We start from the raw sequence: 24,917 nt of genomic DNA, 5'->3' as shown, positions 1-24,917 counted from the left end.
ATGACTGCAACAGTGAATACACTCGAACATCTACATTTATGGTAAGTGTACACAACTGTACTTTCTGTGCCTTTACAGAATGGTAGGAGAACCAAGTCTAAGAACTTGACTACCTCATTTGTAACTTGTTGAATTATTATATAATTATTAGAATATTAAAAATATTGCTGTCTCTTTACCACTACAGTGAGTAAAAAGGGAAAATATAACATTGCCAAAAAATAACTATGTGAAGTTCCTCTATCTCGCCTTCATTCTCACTGATGAGTTCGGAGTCGATCCTCAGCTGTGACTTGGCCAAATGCAAAAGCTCGAGGTCTTCAACCAGCTCATGGCCTACTCCCTATCCCATGATGCACTGGTGCTTCCCCCAGATCTCGTTTGCCGCTGCAACAGATCAGGCGTTTCACCAGCTCTGGCCAGTGAAAATAAGTATTTTTCAAGTTTTAGTAAATTTTTCGACAATTTCCTCTTCTGTATAGTAGTTGTTAGTTTAATAAAGTTAGTTAAGAGAATTATAAATAGTGTACCTTTCTCTTTCTCGCCTTTGTGTCCATTTTTATTAGGCCTAGTTTAACTCTCTTTCCCCTTTCTTCTAAGTGTTGATAGTTCTTAGCTTGTAGTAAATTGTTACAGTTTAGATATCTGTCTTACAATATATATAATTGTGTGGTGTGTTTGTTGTTGGAGTTGGTTTGATTGCCTGTATTGTTTTTTGTGAGCCCATTTTTTTATTTAGGGCTGTTTCTTCCTTAATATTATAGCCTGGTTACATTAGAAGGCTTTAATAGTTGTTTCATAGTATTTCTAGTTGTTGTGTCTTTCGGCTTTTCCCGGTTAGGGGTCGCCACAGTGGAACTCCGGTCCGCTAATGATTGGCAGTAGAATTTTACATGCCGAGTTGCCAGTTCTGACGCACAACCTTAAACGAAGGTACTCCCAGTCACGCGTGTCTCCACGCAGAAGACGCTCTAGCTGAGAATCGAACCGGACAGTGTCTTACTGTGAGGTGACAATGCTACCACAGCACCACCACCGCAGTGTTTCATAGTATTTCTAGTCTAGTGTGTTATTCTTCTTAGATAGATACCGTCTGGATATTGTGTAGTCATGTCCCAGGAAAAATCAAAATCTGGTTTTAAAAAATGCCCTAAGTATGGACAGATGATGTCCATCACTTATGGACACTCTGACTATGTATATTGTTAGGGGGAGGTTCACCTCCAAGAAAATTGCTCCATATGCCACACGTTCAGTACTAGTGTTGCAAGAGAGAAAAAGTAAAATGATTGCTAGAGGACTGGTAAAGTCTGCTTTTCAGGATTCATTAGATAAGGACAATACCCAAGATAGGCATTCAGAATCTTCAAAGATGACTTCTGGATCAGAGCTGAAGAAAAGCTCATCGACTCCAAAATAAATCAGACAGACCATCTACCTCAGTGCCACAAGCTTTGGAGCCGTTGGTTGCACTTGTTGGTAGGAGCCAGACCCTGATTTTGGAGCCAGTTTCTCCTACCCTTAAGTCACCTATTTTGCAGTCAGTGACTTCTTCCATAGCTTTGTCTCGGTCCTTAAGACTCTCTGATAAGAATGTGGATCGTGTGGTGCAGAGGCTTCTACAAGCACAGGCACTAGCAAAAATTTTGTCAGGGCTGACCCTTGGGGCTTCAGGCCTGACTGAGACCCTGTCCGTTACTTCTGTTCCTCCTCCGATCCGACTCGAGGTTTCGGAGCCGGAGTGTTCAGAGCTAATGATCGTGGAACCACTGGAGCCGATACCTGCTCCAGGTCTGTCGGTTCTGACTACTCTGACTTCCTCTGTGCCGACCTTGGAGTCTAGGAGCCGACACTCGCCGGTCGGGCCTGGGGAGGATAGTCGAACCAACCTCTCAGTTCCGACTTTACCTCTCTGGGCTTTGGTGTGGCTGAGCTCAGCACCTAACTCTGGCTCGGATCCCACTGCTTCGGTGCCAGGGAGATCGCCTGCTGCTTCAGATCCAGGAGCTTCTTCTCATTGGAGCTGGGGGGGGCTTTTGATGCCATGAGGAGAGTGTCGTCCCCTTGTGCACCCACATCATCAGAACCAGCAACCTCCTCTACCAAAGTGCTTGCGTCTACCTCTGCTTCACTGGTCCCTCAAAAGCGTAGAGACCCAGAGCCTCAGCTTTCCCCATTGGGTGAGCCCTGCTCTTCCGAGACCTCACCCAAAGCTCCCACCGAGGAGGTTCCCAGGAAGAGACTTTGCAAGAGGAAGCATCTGGACTCCCCACAGGAATCTGTCATGTCAGATACTGACTAAGATGAGTCAGAAGGGTCCCCATGGTCCCCCTGTGGTGATATCTCATTCAGGGATATCTTGGAAATTCTCAAACAGAGGGGTGGCTGGAAGCCATTAACCCTACTGATGAGTTAGTTCTGAAGGCTTTCGGGTCTCAACCCTCCACCTCTTGGGTGTCTCCGCCTTTTGATGAGCTGATGGAATTCATCTCATGAAAGGTGTGGGAGTCCCCGGATACCATGGAACCTGTCCCTCTAAGGCCTAACAAGTTTAGGCCTTTCCCCCAGGACAAGGCTTTCCTAACCAAAGGAGTACCCGTTGATGCTATGGTGGTGGTGGTGGTAGCCACCATGGAGGAGTTGTCAGAGACCTCTACATGTGTTCACCCTCCTAACAGGGATTCTAGGGTCATGGACAGTTATGGAAAGTGCATGTTTAGTTCAATCGCCTTTGCTTTTCGATCCCTGAACAATCTCACATTTTACCAGACTGCACAGAGATCTCCTTAAGGAGCTGGGAGATACTGTACAGGGTGCAGTAGCTGCAGGAGTTTCAGATGAAGTCACTTCCAAGCTTGCTACCCTAAATTCCCTTATAAACTCTTCCATGCGTTTAATCTCGTACACAGCTGATGGAATGAGCAGGGCAGCGGGTACAGGAATTGCTCTTAGGAGACATTCCTGGATGCACTTATGTTCTTTTGTGGAGCCCTTTAAGTCATCCTTTGTCAACACCCCTTTCAATGTCTCGTCCCTTTTTGGACCCAAAGTGAAGGAAATGCTTACCAGGAGTGAGCAGGACAGAAAGACTTTCTGCCATCGGAGTCCATTTTTCCACCCCTACCAGACCTTACCCCAAAAGTCAGAAGGGAGGGAAGATTGTGGTTCCATAAACCTCAAGAGCTTTCCAAGGACATTCTTGGTGACCCTTCCTCTAGAGGCAGAGCAGGGGGTAATAATGGAAGATGCCGTCCACGTGACAGAGGAGATCCACAGAATTGGGGCGACCGAGATCAGTTCTTTGGAAAGCCCTATCATCACTCCTGAAAGGAGGCCTGCCTGTCCATCTTTGGAGGCAGTCGGGGGAAGTTTATCTTTGTTCCCAGATGCCTGGCAAGACATAACAAAAGATCACTGGGTATAAAGCATCATATCCAGAGGATACTCCATTCCCTTTGCCACCCCACCCCCTCTTGTAAGGAAAATCCCAGACGTTCCACCCAGTCACAGGGAACAAGCAACCATAGAGATTCAAAGGTTGCTAGAAAAGAGTCATCCAACCAGTCCCAGCAGACCAGAGAACATCCAGAACTTACTCAAGGTTCTTTTTAGTCCCAAAGAAACCAGGGGACTGGAGACCCATTTGGGATCTCGGCAGACTAAACAAATCTGTCAAAAAGACAAAGTTATGGATGGTCACACTACAGTTGATACTTCTTGTTCTTGGAAAAGACAATTGGATGTGCTTGATAGATCTCCAGGATGCATACTACCACATTAAAATGGCCAGACCATCCAGAGATCATCTGCACTTTCAGCTGGGAGCCAGTCACTACCAGTTTCGAGCTCTGCCCTTTGGTCTCACTACAGCCCCCAGAGTGTTCAACAAATGCATGGCAGTAGTCACGGGTCACCTGAGACGTTTAGGATTCCAGGTGTTTCCATACCTAGACTGGCTCCTCACGGCCACCACCAGGCATCAACTCATACAAACAAGGGATACAACCTTAAACCTCTGCAGTCAGTTGGGGATTACCATAAACTCAGAAAACTCTGCCTTGTCGCCATCCAAGTGTACAGTTTTTATAGGAGCAGATATAGATACCAATTCCATGACTGTAAAACTTCCATCAGAAAGAGTTTGTGTTCTACAAAAACAGGTCCTGAATCTTCTATCAGAAGAAGAAGCCCCAGCTTGAATGGTGCTCAAATTATTGGGGACAATGATGGCAGCACTCATTGCGATTCCTTTAGGTCAAATGCATATGCATGTACTGCATTGGCTTCTGTTCACTCAGTGGTCCTTTCAAGAACTTCCAATGTCACATCAAATTATGATAATGAACTCATGCAAGATTGACCTTCGCTGGTGGCTGACATCTCAACAAGTAACAATAGGTCGCCCCTTTGTTCTAGCCACTTCCATTGCCGCTGTGACCACGGACACCTCCCTGATACAGTGGGGGACATTATCAGTAAAGAACAGCCCAAGGCACATGGAAAGAACATGAGGCTCACCTGCATATCAATGTCCTGGAGATGAGAGTGGTACTTCTAGCGTTGCAGTCCTTTCAAGACTCCCTTCCTCTAGGGACTATTACAGTTCAGACGGACAACATGTCAGTGGTCTGGTACATAAACAAGGCAGAACCTGTTCTTACCCCCTGTGTCGGGAGGCCCTGATATTATGGCAATAGGCAACTCCACCCAGCGCTTTCTGATAGCAACACACATCCTGGGGAAGTCCAATGTGATAGCAGACAGATTGAGCAGAGCAATTCTATTGCCTTACAAGTGGTCCCTAAAACAAGAAGTAGCGGAAAGGATATTCTGCAGATGGGGCCAGCCTTGCTGCGACCTCTTTGCAACTCCAAAAAACAAGAAATGCAGCAGCAATTTTGCCCTAATCCCCCTTACGGGAGATTCCGCAAGGGATGTGCTCGTACACAGTTGGCCCACGGGTCTCCTTTATGCCTTTCCACTGATACCCAAAGTTTTACAGAAAGCAAAGACTCTGGGAAGGACCATCATTCTAATAGCACCTTACTGGCCTTGTCAGATTTGGTTCTCCTTTCTTCAGCCTCATCTATTGGACGAACCTTGGATCCTGGACCCAGTTTCAGATCTTTTGATTCAGTCATTAGGAGCTCTTCGTCTTGCATTCACACCCTCAAATTGACAGCTTGGCTGCTGCAAATCCAAGAATAGCCAGGTTCCAGAATCTCTCACCTGCAGCTCAGCACATTCTAACATCTTCTCATAAAGCATCTACCAGGAAGTTATACCTTAATAAACGAAAAAAGGTTTTCTATATGAGCATCTCAAAACAATATTGACCCATATCTAGCTTCAATTTCATCCATTGTCGAGTTTTTGGCCAAACATTTCAATGAAGGGGCTGCTGGTGCAACCATTAGGGTTCAATTAGCAGCAATTTCTAATTGTCACTTTGGTGATCAGGGGTCTAATATCATGTCCCACAGACTCTATAAAGCTTTTCTTAAGGGCTCTGCTCATTTGAGACCCTCCATTAGGTCCCCAGTTACACCACAGAATCTAATGTTGTTCTTTCTCTATCATTTTACCCCCTTAAATGTAGTCAAAAGATGTCAATAACTGATGGCCACTCCACATGTTTGTATTGCTTGGGTGAGGTCCATTTACGGGAGGTTTGTTCTATTTGTTATGAGTTCAGCTCTAGAGTGTTAGCCAAAAGAAAACATAAGCTAGTGGAGCGGGGGATTGATTAAGTCTGTTTTCCAATCAGACTTGGATTCTGCTCTGGGACAACCAAAACCTTCTTCTCCAGCCTTTTCCACTAGTTCGGCTCTGAAGGGCTCTTCAGTTCCAAAATCTTCAAAAACGGCTACGGTCTTGGCTCCAGTGTCATTGGAACCGACCATACAGGTTGTTGGTAGGAGCCGGTCCCCAGTCTTGGAACTGGTATCTCCTACCTTGAGATCCCCAATTCTGGGTTCACCAAATCCGTCGGTGGTTTCCTCTTGGGCTTCCAGACTCTGATTCAGAAGTGGACATAGTGGTGCCGAGACTTTTACAGGATCCGGCGCTTGCTAAAATTTTGTCGGCTTCGTCTCAAGCTGCTTCGGAACCGACAAAGTCCTCTCCTGTTGTTTCTGCTCCTCCTCCGACTCGAATTGAGATGTGTGAGCTGGAGGAAGCCATTCAATCACTGGTGGAACCATCGGTGCCGACACTCACTTCTGACCTGTCTGTACCGACCACCCTAATGTCCTCTGCTCCGGCGGCGGAATCTGGGAGCTGACACTCTCCTGTCGGTTCCGGGGGGGTCGAACCAACACGTCGGTTGTGACTCTTCCTGTTGGGTCTTCAGCACGGATGAGTTCGGCTCCTACCTCGGGCTCAGAGCCGGCGGTTCTGGTGTGGGAGGAGTCTTCTGTGTCTTTGGACCCGGTTGCTTCCTCGCATCGGAGCCATGGGGCCTTCGATGCCATGAGGAGGACTTTGTCCCCCTGGACTTCCACAACCTCTGATATGACCACCTCCTCCCAAAAGGCACCTGCATCTTCTCCGCTACCACAGGTTCACTGTAAGCGTAGAGACCCAGAGCCTCAGGACACCCCTTTGGGGGAACAGTGCTCTTCCGAGACCTCCCCACCGATTCCCTCTGTGGAGGTTCCTTGGAAGAGGTTATGTAAGAGGAGACATTTAGATTCCCCTCAGGAATCCATCACATCGGACTCCAATTTGGAGGAATTGGAAGGATCCACAATGTCCCCCTCTGAGGATATCTCCTTCGGGAATATCCTTGAGATCCTTAAGCAGAGGAGAGACTAGTAGCCCCTAAACCCTACCGAGGATGAATCGGTGCTCCTGAAGGCTTTCGGGTCCCAAATCTCCACCTCTTGGGTGTCTCCGCCCTTCTATGAGTTGATGGATCTTGTCTCAAAGGGTGTGGGAGTCACCAGATTCTATGGAGCCTGTTCCTAGAAGGCCCAACAAGTACATTTCAACACCTCAAGATAAGTCCTTTTTATCCAAACCCATACCTGTTGATGCCGTGGTGGTGGCAGCAGCCACTGAAAAAGAGATGTTAAAGACTTCTACATCTGTCCATCCTCCTAATAGAGAGTCTAGGATCATGGACAGATACAGGAAGCACATGCTCAGTTCTGCGACCTTTGCTCTTTGGTCATTGAACTATCTAACCCACTTCACAAGGCTTCAGAGAGATCTCCTGAAGGAGCTTGGAGATGCTCTCCAGGGTGCAGTAGCAGATTCTGCAGCGGACAAGGTGACGTCTCAGCTTGCTACCCTCAACTCCATCGTAAACTCTTCCATGCGCCTCGTGTCTTACGCAGCTGATGGAACGAGTAAGGCTGCGGGTACAGGAATTGCTTTGCGAAGACATTCCTGGATGCACTTATGTTCTTTTGAGGAACCTTTTAAGTTGCCGTTTGTGAATGCCCCCTTCGAAGGTTCTTCCTTGTTTGGACCAAAAGTTAGAGACCCTCACCAGATTTAAGCAAGATGGTAAGACTCTATCTGCCATAGGAGTCCATTTTTCTACCCCTACTAGACCTTATCCTAAAGGTCAATGGGGAGGGAAAATGTGGTTCTGTAAGACCCAAGGAGCCTTACCGAACTCGCAAGGTGAAGCCTCCTCCAGGGGCAGAGGGGGAGGCAATGGTGGAAGATGATGCCCATGCAGCAGAGGGTACCAAAGAAGACAGGGAACTGGAGACCTATTTTGGACCTCTGCAAACTCAACAAATGTGTGGTAAAGATGAAGTTCTGGATAGTCACGCTTCAGTCCATTCTCCCATTCTTAGGGAGGGATAATTGGATGTGCTCTATAGATCTCCAGGATGCGTACTACCATATCAAAATGGCCAGTCCATCCAGGGATCATCTGCACTTCAGGCTGGGAGCCAGTCACTTCCAGTTTCGGGCCCTGCCCTTTGGTCTCACTACAGCCCCCAGAGTGTTCACCAAATGTATGGCAGTGGTCATGGCTCACTTGAGACATTCAGGAATCCGTGTGTTTCCTTACTTGGATGAATGACTCCTTACCCGCCCCCACCAGGCATCAACTTATTCGGGCAAGGGACGCTACCATAGATCTATGCTTACAGCTGGGTATTACGATAAATTCAGAAAAGTCTGCTTTATTGCCATCGCAGCATACAGTCTTTATAGGAGCAGACTTAGACATGGTCACCATGTCCCTGAAGCTCCCTCCCGAAAGCGTCATTACCCTTCGACAACAAATTGTGGCTCTCCTGTCAAGACAAAAAGCACCAGCATCACAGATTCTCAAGTTGTTTGGCACTATGGCAGCAGCAATTATTGCAATACCCCTTGCAAGATCTCACATGCACATTCTTCAGTGGCTGCTATTCACACAGTGGATGTTTCAGGACTTACCGATGAATCACCCAGTTCTGATTACCAACTCTTGCAAGGACGATCTTCGGTGGTGGGTAACATCCGAGATGGTGACTATGGGTCGTCCATTTGTCCTCCCCACTCCAGTTGCAACAGTAACCACGAATGCCTCCCTAATCGGGTGGGGGGGGGGCATTATCACAGATGGACAGCCCAAAGTACATGGCAGGCTCACGAAGCTCATTTGCACATAAACATCCTGGAGATGAGAGTGGTTCTTTTAGCATTGCAGTCCTTTCAAGACTCTCTTCCCCCAGACACGATTGCAATCCAGTCAGACAACATGTCCATAGTCTGGTACATAAACAGAGGAACCATATCTTATCCCCTGTGTCGAGAGGCTCTAAGATTATGGAAATGGGCAGAGTCCACCCAGCGTTTTCTGACAGCAATGCACATTACTGGGAAATCCAACATGATAGCGGACAGACTCAGCAGAGCTATTCTGTTACCTCATGAGTGGTCTCTCAAGAAAGAAATAGCGGAAATGATTTTCCACAGATGGGGCCAGCCTTGCTGCTACCTTTTTGCCACCCCCACAAACACCAAGTGCAGTAACTACTTTGCCCTGATCCCTCAACAGGGACAACCCCAGAGGGTTATCCACGATTGGCCTCCGGGACTCCTATATGCTTTCCCTCCCTTTCCACTGATTCCCAAAGTATTGCAGAAAGCCAGTTTTCTGCGCAGGGCACTTATCTTAATGGCCCCATATTGGCCTCGTTAAATTTGATTCCCCTTCCTGAAGCCTCATCTACTGGAGGAGCCTTGGATCCTGGACCCAGTGCCAGATCTGTTGACCCACTCTTCAGGAGCTCTTCACCCTTCTCTTCAGTCCATCAAACTGACAGCTTGGCTGTTCCAATTCCCAGAATAGCCAGGTTTCAGAATTTATCAGAAGAGGCTCGACATATTCTCTTGTCTCACAAATCTTCAACCAGGAAACTTTACCTCAGTAAGTGGAAAAGGTTTTCCATCTGGGCACAGCAGAATAACACTGATCCTTTCCTGGCATCCATTTCAGATATTTTGGAATTTGTATCAAAACTGTTCAATGAAGGAGCTGCAGCAGCAACCATTCGAGTCCAACTAGCTGCTATTTCTAATTTTCATATAGGTGCATCTAAAAATGGTATTTTGTCTAATAAGCTAGCTAAGGGTTTTTTGAAAGGTACGATGCACTTAAAACCACCGATTAGAACTTAAACCTAATCCTGTCCAAAATTATTCTTCTGCCCTTTGAACCTGCTTCTTCTTGTGACTTGAAATATCTTTCTTGGAAGACCATTTTCTTGGTGCCTATTACATTAGCACACAGAATTTCGGAATGGCAAGCCCTTTCTATTAAGCAGCCTTACTTAATATTTCATAAAGATAGGGTTTCCCTCAGAACAAATCCATCGTTCCTACCGAAAGTGTGTTCAGAATTCACACTAAATCAGACAATTGAATTACCTGTTTTCTTTCCCAATCATTTAAATCAGTTGGAATATATGCTTCACAAACTTGACGTCCATAGACAACTTCACTTCTATTTGGACAAGACAAAAGATCATAGAGGGGCTGATCAGCAGTTTGTCTCCTTCTCGGATTCTAAAAAAGGTGCATCTGTCTCCAAATCTACCTTGTCAAAATGGCTCTCTGATTGTATATCCTTTATCTACAGTGAAGCGAGTATTGCATTACATAACAAAGTCAAGGCTCATTCTACAAGAGCGGTTTCTACTTCTGTAGCCTTCTTGACCAGGTTACCCATTGATTCAATTTGTGCAGCTGGCACCTGGTCAAATCCACATACCTTTATATCTCACTACAAAGTGGACAAGGTCTCTAGGGACAGAGCTTCATTTGGGTCTGCTGTCCTGAAGCAGGTACTCCCGTGAGTCACCCAAGATTGTGGTGCTGGGGACGCTACCCATCAGTAAGAATGAAGGTGAGATTGAACAACTTCACGTAAAGAAGTTATGTACTTACCATAGCGTTCCATGTGAGTTGTTCTTCTCGTCTTCATTATTACGATCCCCCAACCTACCCCCTTCTATGTCTGGAAGTTCAAGAGGTTCTATCTTGGTTTTGGTTTTCCTGAGGAGTTTCCTTTCACAGTGGCCTGTATGATTTCCTTGAAATCTGGCGTAGGTTTTACGCTAGTTGTCAGCAAACAAAATCTGGGGAATGCAGTGGTGCATTGTAGGATAGGGCTTGGCCTCGAGATGTTAGAGACCTCGAGCTTTGCAAAATGGCCAACTCAGAGCCGAGGATCGGCTCTGAACCCATCAGTAATAATGAAGGCGAGAAGAACATTTTTATTTATTTTTATTTATTTAACATTTATTGACCGGGAAAGTCCGACTAGGTTCCACAGAGCCTGTTTTCAGCGGAGGCCCGGGGAAAAATGCTCCAGATGCATGTCTTTGGAATGTGGGAGGAAACTGGAGTACCCGGAGGAAACCCACGAGAACACATGGAGAACATGCAAACTCCACACAGAAGACACCCCAGCCGAGAATTGAACCGGAGAACCTCTTGCTGTGAGGCGACAACGTTAACCGCTGCACCATTGCGCCGCCCTACAAACAACTCGCATGGAACATTATGGTAAGTACATAACTTCCTTTTTATGACATTTCAGTTACATTACTTGATGTAACAGAAATTACAAAACCCAAATACAGCAAAAAAGGACAATCCAGTAAATCCGAGTTCCTCCAGAACTTCCACTACAGTCAGCCATTATCTGCTTTAGCAGCAGTCCTTCTTTAGAGGCGTGGTTCACTGCTGTCTTGACCTCCACAGTTTTAAATTCATAGGTAGGTACTAGGCTATCTGCCCGAAGGCATTTATAAGCCTAGCCAGAATGTGTTGGCTTTTGCCACCCCCTTAGATTAGTTCTTGTGACTCTGTCCAGCAGAGCCACTGAAGTGATCCCCGGGGTAAACTTTCTGATGTTCATCGTGTTTCACTGCTGCAGTCATTACACTTGGGTTATCCTGCCATCAGGCGATCCTGCAGTCGCCCAGAGTTCCAAAGTCTTGGTCCGGCGTCGGTTGCTGTCGCCTCCTCCCTGAATGCCAGACCTGCCACAAAATCAATGGGCAGAGGCACAAAAACAAATTACAGCCCTCATGGACATGAGAGCTATTCAAAAAGTACCACAGCAAGAACAAGGTCAAGGATTTTACTCAAGACTCTTCCTGGTCCCCAGAAAGGACAAAGCCTGGAGACCCATACTAGACCTTTCCACTCTAAATACTTACCTGGATGTTCCGAAATTCAAAATGTTGACACTACAGCAGCTCCTTCCCATGTTGGGCAAGAAAGCTTGGCTGGTTACTTTGGACCTCAAAGAGGCATACCTGCATGTCTCTATCAGACATAATTGCAGAAGATACCTCAGATTCATATCTGGTTCAATGCACTACCAATTCTCTGCACTGCCCTTTGACTTATCTACTGCGCCCAGGGTCTTCACAAAGTGCCTGGCACCAGTAATTGCATTTTGCAGACAAAAAAGAATTCAAATATATCCATACCTGGACGACTGCCTGATTCAAGCGGAGACCATGGACATTCTTCTAAAGCATCTGGCGTTTGTAAAAAAAAAAAAAGTTGTTAAGTTGCCTAGGGTACACAGTAAACGAAAAGAAGTCAAAACTAGTGCCCTCACAAGAGATAATATTCCTGGGTGCCAGCTTAAATACAACGGCCCAGATGGCTTATCTCACACCAGACAAACAAGGACAACTGACTCAGTATTTTCAATTGATGGTAACAAAGTCCCAACTCCCTGCAAGAAAAAGTCTGCAGGCCTTGGGATTCATGGCATCCTGCATACTACTAATTCCATATGCCAGACTGCATATGAGGAAATTACAATGGTACCTAAAAAGTGTTTGGACACAACACTCTCACAGCTTGGAAACAGTAATACCACTAATTCCCTGCCTACAACAGGAGTTTCGATGGTGGGCACAGGCATGTCACCTCAACAAGGGTCAGCCTTTCACTCTTCCTACAGCCTGGCAGACTTTAACAACAGATGCTTCGGATTACGCCTGGGGAGCACACATGGCAGGAAAATGTATTCAGGGCAAATGGACCACAGACCAAATGCATATTCACATCAATCAAAAAGAGATGTTGGCTGTACAAAATGCCCTAACAGCTTTTAAGGACCTTCTGCATCCAGGACAATTACTGTTAAAGACAGGCAACAGCACAGTAATGTGGTACATAAACAAGCAAGGGGGCACTCATTCTTACCCCCTATGCAGACAAGCCATGACCTTGTGGAACACAGCTCTAACTTATCAAGTTCATCTGCAAGCACAGTTCCTACCAGGAAAGAAAAATACTCTGGCAGACGACTTAAGCAGAAACATCATGGATCCTCACGAGTGGAAATTAAATCCACAAGTTTTCAGCATGATAATGCAAAAATGGGGTACCCGGACATAGATCTCTTTGCCTCCCCACAGAATTGCCAACTACAAAAATTCGGCACAAGGACTTATCACACACAAGCATGGAAAGTGGATGCTGTTTCATTCATCTGGAAAAGCCTAAATGTTTATGCCTTCCCACCTCTGCCTCTCCTTTCAAAGGTACTCCTAAAAGCCAGACAAGAAAAACCACAGATGATTCTGATTGCTCCAGACTGGCCACACCAGCATTGGTACCCACTCTTAAAGAACTTAGCTCAAGTCCCACCTTGGATTTTGCCTCATATTCCACACCTTCTGGCTCAGCAAAACAATCAGATCCTGCACAGTCAGCTCAAAACCTTATCCCTGGCTGCATGGCAGATTCATTAGCCAAACAGACAACACCTCTCTCTAAAGCTGTTATGGATGTCATTTTGGAGGCTAGGAGGCCTAGCACCAGGAAATCTTATTCAGAAAAATGGAAGAGATTCTGTGCCTGGAACCAGGCTCAAAGCCTTGACCCTCTTGTCCCTAACATTCCTCAGGTACTACAATACTTGACTGAGATGCTGGACGAAGGACTATCCTTCTCATCCATTAAGACCATGCTTCTGCCATCTCAGCTCATTACAACACAGATCCTCCAATTGTCTCTCATCCATTGCTAAAGCAGTACCTCAGAGGGGCTAAAAACATAAGACCGCCCCGGAGAGCACCAACACCTGCTTGGAACCTCAATTTTGTCTTGGAAAAACTCACTTTGCCTCCTTTTTTGAGCCAGCCAATTAAGCAGAATTAAAATATATATCATGGAAAACTGCTCTGCTACTGGCAATAACCTCAGCACGAAGAGTCTCAGAACTACAGGCACTAATGGCAGTGGAGCCTTTCATCATCTTCTACCAAGACAGGGTTTCCTTAAGAACAAACCCTTCATTTATGCTTAAGGTGGTATCCAGTGTGGCTCTTAACCAAACTATTCACTTGCCAACTTTTTATCCAAATCACCAGAATAAAGGGGAGAGAATTCTACATTCCTTGGACTTACACAGGCAATTAGGCTTCTACTTGGACAAAACAAAAGCTTTCAGAAAAACAGAACAATTGTTTGTATCTTATGCTGCAAGATCACAGGGAAAGGCTATTTCAAAGCAGACCATTTCAAAGTGGATAGGACACACAGTATGGGAAACCTGTACCATCTAACATTAGACCGCATTCCACCAGGGCAACTGCAACTTCTACTGCCTACCTTAGAGGAGTACCTACCAAAAGACATTTTGGAAGCTGCAACTTGGAGTTCAGTGCACACCTTTACCAAGCATTATCACTTGTCTCTCTACTCTAGATCCAGAGCTGGCTTTGCCACTGCAGTGCTGCAGGGCCTCATAGCCACACCAAATCCTCTATAGAACCAGCCACCCTGACTCAGCTTTGGGATTCAACCCAAGTGTAATGACTGCAGCAGTGAAACACTATGAACATAGTACAGATGTTCATCGTGTTACACTGCTGCAGTCATCACACTTGGGTTATCTGCCGTCAGGTGGTCCCGCAGTCGGCCCGATTTCCAAAGTCTTGGTCCGGCGTTGGTTGCAGCCGCTTCTTCCCTGACGTCAGTGCGACAGGGGTATAAAAGAGGCAGCCGACGCCATTTTCTTCAGTCTTTCTTGCCGAGGGGTGCCCGAAGCAGAAGCAGTTCGCAAGTGTCGGTTGGCTGACTCCTGAGATTTTCAAATCGAATTTCAGACCAAAGTCTTCAATAAAGCTAAGTGTACCCCATTGGGGAACCTTTTCTTGCCTCAGTCCGATGTCAGAAAAAGTTAATAATTGCATTTCTTGTGGGAAGCAAATACCTCATAAGGGTTTTCATTCTTATTATATCCCTTGCCTAGGCCCAGACCACGATGTCACAGGTTGTCTGTTTTGTGCTAGGTTTAACAAACGAACTATTAAACGTCGGTTTGATTTCGCCCGACATTATTTTGGTAGAAAATTTAATTATACCATGCCATCGGAGCAACCGACGACCGGGATGCATAAAAAGCGCAAAGATAAGGACAGGCAGCCGAGACCCAAACCAAACACCGAGGCCTCTGCTAGGCCAGTCGCTGGTTCTCCGGTTTTCAGTGAGGTGCCTACGCAGCCTCTGACAACCGCTGATTTAGAACCCAAGCCTGCATCCGACTCCCAAGCGGAGATTGCAGGGCCTCCAGAGCCTTTATCTTTAGGCCCTTCCGACTCCATGGCTGAAGGGGATTCCAGTGCAGTTGAAAGGCCGTCAGTTGCTGAAGGTGTCTTCAGACTGACTACACTTACTATTAAATCCTATGCAAAACTGAAAACTCCATTAAAAGTAAGGAAGCCTGTGCAGCAGTCTCCAGTGCAAGGCCCCATGCCTAAGAAACAGATGCTTAAGATGGCCGAAGACTTAATTACCCTAATCAGGGGTTCCCATCTCCCACCTGACAAAAGGCCTAGACAGGTGGAGGACTATGCTTCCTCTGACCAGGTTTCCATTTCCTCAGATTCTTCTGAGGAACAGGAGTACTCTTTTCCCCCTTATGAAGACTCTGATGTTGAAGAGTCCATTCCTTCAGCATCTCCCCCAGAAGACTACTCTTTTAGGGAAACTTTACATAGCATGAGGGAACATTTCCACTGGGAAGGCCAGGATTACTCTGATTGTAAGAAAAGGCTCCGAGAGTTCCTCTTACTACCCCAGCACAAACCCCTTGCTATTCCACCTGTGTTAGATATTGTGGATGACGTTTATTCAGAATCTAGCCTTAACCCAGATTCATTACCTCCTGCACCAGCCAAACCAGACAGATACTACAGAGTCCCTGACTCACATAAATTCCTATATAAAAGCCCTGTTGCTGACCCAGAAACCATTTACCAGGGTCCCAAAGGGGTTAAGGCCTCTATTGCTAAAAATCCTGTACCGTCTGAAAGGGATTCTAGAGCACTAGACAGATGGGGAAAGAAAGTATATACCTCAGCTACTCTAGCTATGAGGGCCTTAAATTGCCAGTTTCACATGCTGAAATATCAACAATATTTGATGTCTCAATTAAAACAAAAAATGAGCACATATACAGAGCAGCCTGATTACAAGGACGTGCAAGATTTGTTGCATGCAGCAGAACAAGTGGGAAAACATACTTTGCAATGTGGATTTGATTCATTGGAAGCTTCTTGCAGAGCAGCTGTAACAGGGTCTGACATTCGTGGGCATGCTTGGTTAAAAGAACAAACTTTACCTGATCATGTTAAAGCAAAGTTATTGGATGCACCCTTACAGCAGGATGTTTTATTTGGTGTGGAAGCAGAAGAGGTTTTAAAGAAAATGAAGGATAAGGCAAAATCTATGCAGACGGTCAAGGATTTTTTGCAGGTTCAACCCCCTCGTTTCAGCAGAAATTGGCCAACCAAAAACTGGTCCTTTCCAACTTCTGACAGACCACAGAGGGGCAAATACAGATGCCCAAGGGGCAGAGGTCAACCACAAGGCTCTTACAAGCCACGACAATGGGGTGCCACAACCCAGAAAGGAGGGGAAGACAGGTCTCAAACTATCAGAAGACAATCACAATGACTTACCCCTCGGAGTGCCAAGCAAATCACTCTTGGCAGCTCCCGTGGGAGGAAAACCTGCACTTTTTGCAGACAATTGGCACATCATCACAAAAGACAAATGGGTCCTAAATATTGTAACTCAAGGATACAGGTTCCACTTTCACACTTTACCAAGGATAAAAGGAATGCTAAACCTGCCATCAAATCAATGGGCAGAGGCTCAAAGACAAATTACAGCACTCATGGACATGAGAGCCATTCAACAGGTTCCTACACAGGAGCAAGGACAAGGATTTTACTCAAGACTCTTTCTGGTTCCCCGAAAGGACAAAGCCTGGAGACCCATTCTGGACCTTTCAATTCTAAACACATACCTGGAAGTACCCAAATTCAATATGCTCACACTACAGCAACTTCTTCCCATGCTGGGCAAGAAGGCTTGGCTAGTAACGTTGGACCTCAAAGTGGCGTACCTGCATGTCCCTATCAGACAAAATTGCAGAAGATACCTCCGATTTATAGCAGGTACAACTCATTACCAATTATCTGCACTGCCCTTTGGCTTATCTACTGTGCCCAGGGTCTTCACAAAATGCCTAGCACCAGTAATTGCATACTGCAGACAAAGAGGAATCCAAATATATCCATACCTGGATGACTGCCTTATTCAAGCAGACAGCAAGGACATTCTTTTAAAACATCTGGCGTTTGTAAAAAAAACTACTAAGTTGTCTAGGGTACACAGTAAACGAAAAGAAGTCAAAACTAGTGCCCTCACAAGACATAATATTCCTGGGTGCCAGCTTAAATACAACGGCCCAGATGGCTTATCTCACGCGAGACAAGCAAGGACACCTGACTCAATACTTCAAAATGATGGCAACAAAGACCCAACTCCCTGCAAGAAAAATTCTACAGGCCTTGGGATTCATGGCATCTTGCATACTACTTATACCATATGCCAAACTGCATATGAGGAAATTGCAATGGTACCCGAAAAGCGTATGGACTCAACACAGCCACAGCTTGGAAACAATAATACCACTAATTCCCTGCCTTCAACAGGAGTTTCTATGGTGGGCTCAGGCATGTCACCTCAACAAGGGTCAGCCTTTTACCTTACCCACAGCCAGGCAAACTATAACAACAGATGCATCGGATTATGCCTGGGGAGCACACATGGCAGGACAGTGTATTCAGGGCAAATGGTCTGCAGATCAAATGCATCTCCACATCAATCAAAAAGAGATGCTATCTGTACAAAATGCCCTAACAGCTTTCAAGGACCTCCTACATCCAGGACAACTTCTAATAAAGACGGACAACACCACAGTGATGTGGTACATAAACAAGGGGGCACACATTCCTACCCCCTATGCAGGCAAGCAATGACCTTGTGGAACACAACACTGACCTACCAAGTTCAACTACAAGCACAATTCCTGCCAGGAATGAAAAATACATTGGCAGACGAACTAAGCAGAAATATCATGGATCCTCGTGAGTGGAAACTAGACCCACAAATATTCACAATGATAACTCAAAAATGGGTGAGCCCAGACCTAGATCTGTTTGCCTCCCCCCAAAACTACCAACTGAGAAAGTTTTGCACAAGGACATACCACACCCTAGCTTGGAAAGTGGACGCCCTCTCATTCAGTTGGAAAAAACTAACAGTGTATGCCTTTCATCCACTGCCCCTTCTGGTAAAGGTGCTGCTAAAAGCCAGGTTAGAGAGGCCACAAATGATACTCATTGCTCCAGACTGGCCATGCCAACACTGGTATCCAATATTAAGGAACATGGCTCAAGGCCCACCATGGATTTTACCTCAAATTCCTCACCTACTGACTCAGCAAAACAATCAGATTCTACACAGCCAGCTCAAGACTTTAAATCTGGCTGCATGGCAGATTATCTAAACAACCAGTCAACACTTCTCTCTACAGCTGTTATGGATGTCATTCTGGAGGCCAGGAGACCCAGCACCAGGAAAACCTACTCAGACAAATGGAAAAGATTCTGCGCCTGGAACCAGGCTAAAGGCCAAAATCCTCTTGCCCCAAATATTCCTCAGATTCTGCAATATTTAACTGAGATGTTGCACAAAGGCCTTTCCTTTTCATCTATAAAGATCCACGCTTCAGCTATTTCAGCTCATTACAACACGGATCCTCCTATTTTTTTCACATCCATTATTAAGACAGTACCTCAGAGGGGCTAAGAACATAAGACCGCCCCGAAGAGCACCAACACCAACTTGGGACCTCAATTTTGTTTTGGAAAAACTTAAACCGCTGCCCTTCAAGCCAGCTTTTTCAGCTGATTTACAGTTTTTATCATGAAAAACTGCCCTGCTGCTAGCAATAACTTCAGCATGAAGAGTCTGAGCTACAGGCCCTAATGGCAGTGGAGCCTTTCATCATTTTTCATCAAGACAGAGTCTCTTTACGAACTAACCCTTCCTTTATGCCAAAGGTAGTATCCAGTGTGGCTCTAAACCAAACCATTCATTTACCCACCTTTTATCCAAACCCCCAGAATTAAGGGGAAAGGCTCCTACACTCTTTGGACATTCACAGGCAATTACGTTTTTACTTGGATAAAACAAAAGTTTTCAGAAAATCTGATCAGCTCTTTGTATCCTATGCTGCAGGATCTCAAGGAAAGCCTATATCAAAACAGATCATTTCAAAATGGATAGGACATTATATCCGTTTCTGCTACACACACCATGGGAAACCTGTACCTGGTAACATTAGGCCTCATTCCACCAGGGCTACAGCAACATCAGCAGCCTTCCTCAGAGGGGTACCAACCAAGGATATTTTGGAAGCTGCAACTTGGAGTTCAGTGCACACCTTCACCAAGCGCTACCACTTACCTCTATACTCAAAAACCAGAGCTGGCTTTGCCACTGCAGTTTTGCAGGGCCTACTAGCTTCTCCAAACCCTGTTTAGCACCAACCGCCCAGCCTTAGCTTTGGGATTCAACCCAAGTGTGATGACTGCAGTAGTGTAACACAATGAACATAGTACAGTTTTGTACCTACCATAAATGTAGATGTTTGAGTGTTCACACTGCTGCAGTCCTGGTTACCCTCCCACCTTCCCCTCTTCTTACCTGGGTTTTATCTATAGCTCCCTGTTTATACAATCTCTAAGATGTATTTCTATATGGTGTATTTGCTTACAGCTGTAGCTATTGTTTTCTACTTATGTAATTTACTTAGGATTATGTATTGCCTTCCTATTTGGGGGCACCTGACATCTGGGGCAAGAAAAACTGAAGAAAATGGCATCGGCTGCCTCTTTTATACCCCTGTCGCACTGACGTCAGGGAAGAAGCGACAGCAACCGATGCCAGACCAAGACTTTGGAACTCGGGCCGACTGCGGGACCACCTGATGGCAGATAACCCAAGTGTGATGACTGCAGCAGTGTGAACACTCGAACATCTACATTTATGGTAGGTACAAAACTGTACTTTTTGTACCTACCATAAATGTAGATGTTCGAGTGTCTTCACTGCTGCAGTCCTGGTTACCCACCCGCCATCCCCTCTTTCTTAGCTGGGTCTATCTATAACTTTCTACACTATACTACCTATGTGGTGTATTTGCTGGTTACTGAAGGTTTTGTTTTTACCTTATTGTATGTTTTGTAAGCAATATTTATTGCCTATCTTTTTGGGGGTACCTGACATCTTGGGCAAGAAAAACTAAAGAAAATGTCGTCAGCTGCTTCTTATATACCCCTGACGCACTGACGTCAGGGAGGAGGAGGCGACAGCAACCGACGCTGGACCAAGACTTTGGAACTCTGGCCGACTGTGGGACCGCCTGACGGCAGGATAACCCAAGTTTAATGACTGCAGCAGTGAAGACACTCGAACATCTACATTTATGGTAGGTACAAAACTGTACTTTTCCCATCCACTTGTCAAGGTTTCTCTTGAAGAGTGTTAGCGAGGAGCTCTGCCTAATGTAGATTGGAATATAGGTTCATAGGTAGGTGCTAGGCTAAATAAACAATGCCAAGTCTCGAACCCAGGACCCTGCACACTATAGTCAGAGCAATGTACCACTACACCATTTAAGCTGTAAATGTATGGACTGCTGTGGGGCTCAAACAATGACTGGCTGTCTGCTAGGCGAAAGCTCTAACTACTACACTATTCCAATTCCACCAAGGTAAGTAGAGTGGATATAAAAAGTGTACACACCCTTGTTAAAATGCCAGGTTTTTGTGATATAAAAAATGAGACCACAATAAATCATTTCAAAACTTTTCCCACCTTTAATGTGACCTATAACCTGTATAATTCAATTAAAAACAAATCTGTTAGGGAAAAAATAAAAAAACGTACAATAAGCTGGTTGCATAATTGTGCACACCCTTAGACTAATACTTTGTTGAATCACCTTTTGATTTAATTACAGCATTCAGTCTTCTTGTGTACACACCTGCCATCAATTAGAGACTCTGATTAACCCCAAATAAAGTTCAGCTGCCCTAGTAGGATTTTTCTGACATTTACTCACTTGCCTGCTACAGCAAAAGCCATGGTTCGCAGAGACCTTACAGAGCATCAAAAGGATCTCATTGTTGAAAGGCATCAGTCAGGATAGGGGTAAAAAAAAATTCCACAGCATTGGATATACCATGGAACACAGTGAAGGCAGTCATCAAAAAGTGGAGAAAATATGGGACAACAGTGATGTTACAAAGAACTGGACATCCCTTCAAAATTGATGAAAAGACAAGAAGAAAACTGGAGAGGGAGGCTTCCAAGAGGCCTACAGCAACACTGAAGGAGCCGCAGGAATTTCTGGCAAGTACTGGTTGTATACTACATGTGACAACAATCTCCTGTATTCTTCATATGTCTGGGCTATGGGGTGCAAAACAATACATCGTCTCCCAAAAGCATGTGTGAAAATGTGTTATGGCCTGATGAGACCAAGGTTGAACTTTTTAGCCACAATTCCAAAAGGTATGTTTGGTGCAAAAACAACACTTTGCATCACCAAAAGAACACCATCCCCATGGGTAAAGCATGGTGGTGGCAGTATCATGCCTTGAGGTTGCTTTTCTTCAGCTGGAATTGGGGCTTTAGTCAAGGTGGAGAGAATTCTGAACAGTTCCAAGTACCAGTCACTTTTGGCCCCAAACCTTCGTGTCTGCTAGAAAGCTGAAGCTGAAGATGAAGAGGAATTTCACCTTTCAACATGACAATGACCCCAAGCATACATCCAAATTAACCAAAGAATGGCTTCTGCAGAAGAAAATTCAAGTTTTGGAATGGCCCAGCCAGAGCCCAGGCCTAAGTCCAATAGAAAATATGTGGGGTGACTTGAAGAGGGCTGTGCATAAGAGATTCCCTCACAGTCTGACAGATTTGTAATGCTTTTGCAAGGATAAGTGGGTAAATATTGCCAGGTCAATATGTGCCATGCTGATAGACTCCTACCCAAAAAGACTGAATGCTGTAAACAATCAGGAACACTTCAAGATGCTAGACCCCATATGTTCAGACTCAGAAATTACGTATAAAACTATTTAAAAACCTGTAAATAGTCCCAATGTGGTGTTAAAATGTAGGTAACACATGATGAAATAAACACGTTTTTCAGTCTGTGGGTGCAGTTCTCCTTTTATCTGTCATAAACACACTGTTCATGCTCACTTGCATTGCTTTCTACTTCTAGTTCTGTTTAGTAACTTTGGCTGCATTTTGAAGAAAGTATAAGCCTTGGCACTTAATCTTTTTGATCCAGCTTGTTGATTGCTGAAGTTTTATTTATTTTTTTAATTATAAACACTTATGTAATACATGTAGTTGGTTTCTAGAACTGACATTTTCATTTTTAAAATACAACAATCAAATGGCATCCGATCTGATTACTTTTTTGGCTAAAATATTTCTCAGTTGTTCACGATCATCAAGAGATCTCACATATTATTAGCTAGCATTTGACTACTGTGAAAACTGCACAGTAGCCAGGTCACCTTTAAAATTAGTGTGCCTGTATTCAGAAGTTTAGAGGTGCTTTCATTAGAAGAATGACTAAAGAGTTTAATATGCTAGATATGAAGTAATCCAGTAAAGCCACTTCAAACTGTGTTTATAGTTTTTCTTCACTACACAGTGTTTCCAGTTCCTTTTGATACGCACTGATTAAAATGATTCAGTGCATGTGACTTTGGGCTAGTCATCTTTTCTGCTAGTGCTTTCACAAATAGTCTAATGTAATTTGATCTGCCTGACTTTGTGAGTCAGATTGAAGGCAGCTAGTTTCAAAAGATAGCAATAATCTTGTCCACATTTTTGCTTGCACTGAGGAACCAGTCAAGAAGCTGCAGTTCAAGACAATGAGAATGAGTAAGGCTGGAGCTTTACAGGAAATACCAAGTTAGTTACTGACTCTGATTGCCTTAAAATGCTTATACTAGTTTATGCTGCTTCCATCTTGATTAACCTACAATCCTCTCGGCTCTCACTCTTGGAACATTGCTATAATAAGGTGACCAAAATTGCCACCAGTTATCATTATAGGACACTTCACTGTCTGGCCTTAAACTTAAGTAGTTAGATCTAAGGCATTGCCTTAACTTTCTCCACTATTCACCTCCCATAAACCCACGTATTATCCAGACAACTGGCCTACTTTGAAAAATATTCTCCAACTCTATAACCCAAGTAGACAGCTGAGACTCCGTGACAATATGCTAGCAGTTACAAAATTTAACTCAACTGATGAGTCTTTGTGTACCCTTTTCTTAGGCCAAATTTGAAACTCCCCTCCTCTCACTCTAAGAAACACAGTAAGCACCACCTCTTTTAAGGCACACACAAGCGAACACCTAAAAGATACCTGGTTCTGGACATGCACAACTCCTAGATGATACGTTTCATGTGCCTTACTTCCTCCTCTTCTTTCCAAGCACTATACTCTTGGTCATCTCCTATTCGTCCTCTACCTCTCCTTCTTCTTACTTCTGCCTATCCTAATACATTTTCTCTCATCGCTTAATAGTAATCTTACTTTTCCCTCTTTCTATCAAGTTAATTTCCAAATGTGTTCCATAGCCCTTTAGATGTTCCTGCTAATAATTAAAGATACTTTGTTTAAATGTGTATTTGTTGATAACTTGCATACATCTGTTTGCTATGGTCTTTATATAATACTGGAATTTTTTTCTGAAGCTTTCCTTCCTGGCCCTTTGCTGTAAAGGGGTGGCTTTCTGCCAGTCAGACTATCCAGGTAAACAAACGCAATCAGTCAATCAATACATAAAAAGTCATCCAACAGAGATATGGTTTAGTCAGATGTCTGTCTGGCCAGTTCCTCCTTACAGCATTATCTTGTCTAAAGATTTCAGTGTGGGACTTAAAATGGAGGAAAATGGAGTCAACAGTTCTAATGCTTTTTAGTTATAGCAACACCACATTCAGTAGAGATCATTGTGGTTCTCAAAGTATCTCCATTCTTTTGGGAGATGCAATGTACTTCACTCTGGATACTGATGATGATATTACACAACTAATCTTCCTGCACAGGATTGATGATAATTGGCATCCCTTCCACTCAGTTAGCAGGGTAGCAGCTATTCTGTCAACCCACACATTGAGTTCCTACACTATGTTTTGATGACCTCTTCAGACATCATTGCCACTTAGTTTTTGATGTCTTCGTAATCCAAATATGATGCTCTGGCCTCTATAAATGTGTTTTTGCAGTGCTTAGAAGATGCATAATTAAACTGCTTAAGGATCTCCACCTCAGTTGCTGAAGCTTTCCTGTTCTACTTTTGCAGCCTAGCTTGTCTGTCTTTGCCAGGCAGTGGTCTGCATGAATCTTATTATAATATTTTATTATAATTTTTTAAGGTCTGTCATACTAAGCTTTTTATTTTTTAGTATAAATACTTGGTTTGCCACTTAGCATATTCAGAGAGCATTCCCATGATTTTCTTAAGATAAGAAGTGCAAAATGTCAACAAAAAACAATATTTTCATAGTGAGCATAGCAGTAGAGATGACCTTGTCATTTCAGAATGAATAAAAAGGCCTACTTTTTATTTTTATGGTTCTTATTTTAAAGGAATTGTATGCTTTAAAGCGGCTTTACAGGAGCATTTCTTCATGCTATATTTCTCATATGTTTATATGAATTTTGGTATAAAACAGCTTCTTGAATGAAATAGGACCTCTGAAAGTGGCAAGTTACTTTGATTCATAAATGGGTTTGCTACTAAAGCAAATAAAAAACATACTGAACTCACAATAATTTTTCTATGCAATGGTTTCAAAGCCAAGTTATGTTAGTATATAGCGGGGCCATTTTCAAGATTCTGTATGTATGTATATGTGTGTGTGTGTGTGTGTGTGTGTGTGTGTGTGTGTGTGTGTATATATATATATATATATATATATATATATATATATATATATATATATATATATATATAATTTGCTTTTTT

The 24,917-nt window shown here is 44.3% G+C and overlaps 1 protein-coding gene across 3 annotated transcripts in view; it reads left to right on the top strand.

Annotated features, from left to right (window-relative positions):
- Positions 1 to 24,917, top strand: part of STK38L (serine/threonine kinase 38 like) — a 721,763-nt gene that overhangs the window by 613,662 nt on the left and 83,184 nt on the right. The gene's annotated exons all lie outside the window — the stretch shown is intronic.

The sequence above is a fragment of the Protopterus annectens genome, chromosome 11.part0 (assembly GCF_019279795.1).
Source record: "Protopterus annectens isolate FY-2018-M chromosome 11.part0, PAN1.0, whole genome shotgun sequence".
NCBI lineage: Eukaryota > Metazoa > Chordata > Ceratodontiformes > Protopteridae > Protopterus > Protopterus annectens.
This window is presented reverse-complemented; position numbering and strand designations above follow the sequence as displayed.